At 38.9% G+C, this 5,260-nt stretch overlaps 1 non-coding gene across 1 annotated transcript; it reads left to right on the top strand.

Annotated features, from left to right (window-relative positions):
* The first annotated feature begins 2,813 nt into the window (after window positions 1–2,813).
* LOC112078647 (uncharacterized) lies at window positions 2,814–4,592 on the top strand. The gene is made up of 2 exons (XR_011478783.1): window positions 2,814–4,253; window positions 4,520–4,592. It is a non-coding gene; the product is annotated as an uncharacterized protein (transcript).
* The last annotated feature ends 668 nt before the right edge of the window (window positions 4,593–5,260 follow it).

The raw sequence follows: 5,260 nt of genomic DNA, 5'->3' as shown, positions 1-5,260 counted from the left end.
ATTACTCCTACTACTTCCACTACCTATTATAAATCCACTACCCTTACTACATCCACTACATTACTACTATTACTACTACCTACCATTACACATCACTACCCTATTACTACATCAACTACTACTATTACTACATCCACTACTATTAACTTACCATTACTACACTCCACTACTATTACTACCATTACTACATCACCTACTATTACTACAATTAACTACATCACCTACTATTACTACATCCACTACTATTACTACATCCACTACTATTACTACAATTAACAACATCACTACTATTACTACATCCACTTACTATCATGCTACTACATGCCACCATTACTATTACTACAATTACTAACATCACCTACTATTACTACATCCACTACCATTACTACATCCACTACTATTATCATACTACATCACTACTATTACTACAATTACTAACATCACCTACTTACTACATCCACTACTATTACTACATCCATACCTATTACAACCTACTTACTACATCACCTACTATTACTACATTACTACATCACCTACTATACTACATCCACTACTATACTACATCCACTACTATTACTACAATTACTACATCACCTACTATTACTACATCCACTACATTACTTACAATCACCTACATACTACTCATCACACTATCCATCCACTACCATCACCACTCCACTATTACTACAAATTACTACATCACCTACTATTACTACATCCACTATCCACTATTCACTACAATTACTACAATCACCTATATTACTACCATTACTACATACCTACTATTACTACATCCACTACCATCACTAATCCACTACTATTACTTACAATTACTACATCACCTTAACTAAGATTACTACATCCATACATTACATCACCATCCATCCCGTACTATTACTACCATCTACACATCCACTACTATTACTAAACCACTACTACATCACCATACTTACTACATCCATACTATACTTACATCCACTACTATTACTAACCATTTACGTACATCCCTACTCTTACTACATCCCTCCCTATAATACATCCAGCTACTATACTACATCACTACTATTACTACCATTACCCACCAACTATACACTATCCACTACTAATTACTACCATTACTACTATCACCTACTAATTACTACATCACTCTACCATTACTAGCATCCACTACTAATTACTACATCCACTACTATTACACCATTACTACATCACCTACTATTACTACATCCACTACTATTACTACCACTACTATACTACCACTACTATTACTACAATACTACAACCTACTATTCCCTGACCATTACTACATCCACACATACAACAATTACTACATCACCTACTATTACTACATCCACTACATTACTACTATATCATCTACTGATTACTACATCCCACTACCATTACTACATCTACTACTACGTACTACATTATAATCCACATATTACTACCATTAACTAACATCACCTACTATACTACAATCCACTACTACTATTACTACATTTCCACTACTATATAAACTACCATTCACTACATCCACTACTATTACTACATCACATTACTACTTATCACCTACTATTTACTACATCCACTACCATTACTACACACTACTATTACTAATCCACCATTACAAATTCACTACTATTACATACATGCTACCATACTACCATTACTACGATCACCTACTATTACTACATCCACTACCATTACTACATCACTACTATTACTACTATCCACATACTATTACTACAATTACTACATCACTACATTACTACATCTACTACTATTACTACCAACACTACATCCACTACTCATTCACTACCGATTACTAACATCATACCTATACTACCATACTACATCCACTACTATTACTAACAATTCACTACATCACCTACTATTACTACTCCACTACCATTACTACATCACCTACTATTTAACTCACATCCACTACCATTACTACATCCACTACAATTACTACAAATCACCTAACTATACTCATCCACTACTATTACTAACCAATACATCACCTACTTATTACTACATCACCTACTATTACTACATCCACTACTATACTACATATACTACATCAACCTACTATTACACATCACCTACTATTACTACATCACCTCTATTACTACATCCACTACTATTACACACATCCACTACTATTCACTACATTACTAACAGTCCACTACTAACTTAACCACCACATTACTACATACACCTACATACTACATCTACCTACTATTACTACATCCACATACGTAAATTACTACACACTAATTACATACCACACAATCCAACTACATTATAACAACGGAACATCACACTATAAATTACTACCAACACATCCCATAAACACTTACTAACAAAATCCAACACTACTATACTTACCCATACTATACGTAGTAATAGTAGTGGATGTAGTAATGGTAGTAATAGTAGTGGATGTAGTAATAGTAGTGGATGTAGTAATAGTAGGTGATGTAGTAATGGTAGGTGATGTAGTGGTAGTGTGCTTCTACACCTGCATTGCTTGCTGTTTGGGGTTTTAGGCTGGGTTTCTGTACAGCACTTCGAGATATTAGCTGATGTACGAAGGGCTATATAAAATAAACTTGATTTGATGTAGTAATGGTAGGTGATTTAGTAATAGTAGTGGATGTAGTAATGGTAGGTGATTTAGTAATAGTGGCGGATGTAGTAATGGTAGTGGATTTAGTGGCGGACGTAAGCAGAAGTTTTTAGTATTATTCTATTGGATTCTTTTCTGCCTGTCTGTAGGATATTTGCTATTATCCATTGCTACAGTAAAAATGACATCGTGGACGTATTCTTTATTCTGCGATACAATACAAACATCTTAAAATAGAAACCTACTAAAACAAACATACACCATCTATCAGCCCGTCCGACGCCATTTAAACAGGCCGGACCGTAAAGGTCTTTGAACATGCGCAGTAGCCTAGTTACTGTGTACATACCCCGGCCCTCTAGTACAGCGGCTGAGCTGTCAGTTGCGCGCCGGTGTGGAGAATTACCGTGAACCCGCTTTCCCACGGGTGATCGCTAATGTTTTTTTGGAGCAGAGGGGCTCTGTTGCACACGCGCACAATATAAATAGAAAACCACGGAGAATGTGACGACAGCAGGAGTGGACTACCGAGGCAGAGGCAGACTACCGAGGCAGACTGAGCCGTGAATGCAAATGGGAGTAGTGATAGGAATTGGCAGCAGAAGGGCTAGAAATGAACTATTTTTTGCTGCGCCTAGTTTGGGATTTACTTTTGTTTTGGGGCTTTCAGACCGTGTACAGTTGTAACTTTTGACTTTTTCAAAAATATATTTTTTAGGGGTTGGTTTAGGAGGCCTTTAGTGTAAGTGACTGATAAGCTGTGTGTGTTATCGTGTGATATTACTTACGATTGACAAGCTACACCGGAGATCAGGACAACCCCAACGCACTCGATCTAGCCGACACACGGTCGATAGAAAGACCCTAACTTCCTGCCAAGCTTGTCTGGTGCAAACGGATACTCTCTCCCCTCTCTTCGTTTTTAGGGCTGATAAACTAGCCGCAGGAAGGTCTTGGGTGACACATGTGATTGTAATGACCCTCCTACCCTTCTTACAGAAATGATACAATGATATGTGAGCGGATTGTAGGTGTGTGTGAGCTGCAGTGTTGTTACGTTGTAGCAGAGGAAGGCTTCTCTGAGGTTCGGTGCACGGCTACTTCCTGGTACAACAGAGAGAGGCAGTGCTGAGTTAAAAACACCAAATAGACACATACTGAGAAGAGGAAAGGAACGAGAGAAACACTTGGCCTGTTTCCATGAATCTAAACCTTCGTTATCTTGTGTATATCTCTGTTATTTCAACGATTCGAGGGATTTTGAAGGGGCGAATCAAGAATTTGTTTGGATGCCGAGGGAAGGTCCTGTTGGTTGGGGCTAAAAAGGAATCGTAGCGGGGAGGAAGAACATAGCCCTCCCAACGGCGGAGAAACGTCGCACAGGTTTTCTTTCACACCATTGTTTAAAAAAAACAACATTTATTATTATAACGTCTTAGTGTATTTAATATTTTCGATAGACGAGGTAAGTTAACGGAAGATATGGGTTGTTTGGGCAACAGCAAGACTGAAGATCAACGCATCGACGAAAAGGCACAACGAGAGGCGAATAAAAAAATTGAAAAACTGTTGCAAAAAGAAAGACAAGCATATAAAGCGACGCACCGGCTGTTATTATTGGGTAAGGTTATATAAACGGCTTGGCCCGAACACGTTGTGATCTAAAATATCCTTCATTAAATTACCCCATTACGTATTTGAAAGCTCTCTCTATATGTCATGGGGAGGGGGGGGGTGGATATTGATGGAAGCGAAGCCTAGCAATTTGCTTCGTTTTGACAACATTCTTATTCATTTTGAACGGTAACAAGATTACCCCCTTTTTATCGTTCCGTTATCAGCAACATATTGTAACGTTCTGTCCTCCTGTTTGCTTCATTCCCGAAGGTGCTGGAGAGTCCGGGAAAAGTACTATTGTGAAACAGATGAGGATTCTACACGTCAATGGTTTTAATGCAGAGTGAGTACATGTTATCCACTGTTGTTACAGGTCCTACTGCATCTCCATTTGACACATAGGCCCAGATATATATATATATATATATATATATATATAGTACTAGTACATCGCGGCATTTCATACACATATTTGGTTTATTCTCACGGTCTTCCCTGCCTTTGGGTGAGACTGTCAAGATTGATAATAGGCTGTAGAGAACTGAATGGATTGTTTCCTCGGCACTGCAGAGCCTAGGCGCCCTCCTATCAGTGACGCAACACTCAAAATGTACTGTACAGCCCAGGCGAACTACCTCTAGCACTATCACTGAGGCTCTCTTCTTGTCTCTTCTCTTCTGTCCTCTGCTGTCTCTTCTCTGTCTCTCCTCGTCTGTCTCTCTCTTCTCTCTCCTGCTTCTCTCTCTCTGTCTCTCTCTCTCTCTGCTTGTCTCTCTGTTCTCTTCTCTCTCTCTCGTCCTCTGTCTCTTGCTCATCTTCCGTCTCAACCTGTCTCTCTCTGCTGTCATCTCTCTGTCTCTCTCTTGTCCTCTCTTCTGTCTCTCTCTGTCTCTCTGGCTCTCGTCTGCTTACAGCAGACACCAAATATAGGCCTTTATATAGGCTTCTGCATGTGAGAGCATGAGATCTGCCTGTTATTACTTCTCTGCAGTCCACATTTGTTTACTGTTA

The sequence above is a fragment of the Salvelinus sp. IW2-2015 genome, unplaced genomic scaffold, assembly GCF_002910315.2.
Source record: "Salvelinus sp. IW2-2015 unplaced genomic scaffold, ASM291031v2 Un_scaffold6015, whole genome shotgun sequence".
NCBI lineage: Eukaryota > Metazoa > Chordata > Actinopteri > Salmoniformes > Salmonidae > Salvelinus > Salvelinus sp. IW2-2015.
Note: the sequence above shows the minus strand (reverse complement) of the source record. Positions and strands in the feature narration are given on the sequence as shown.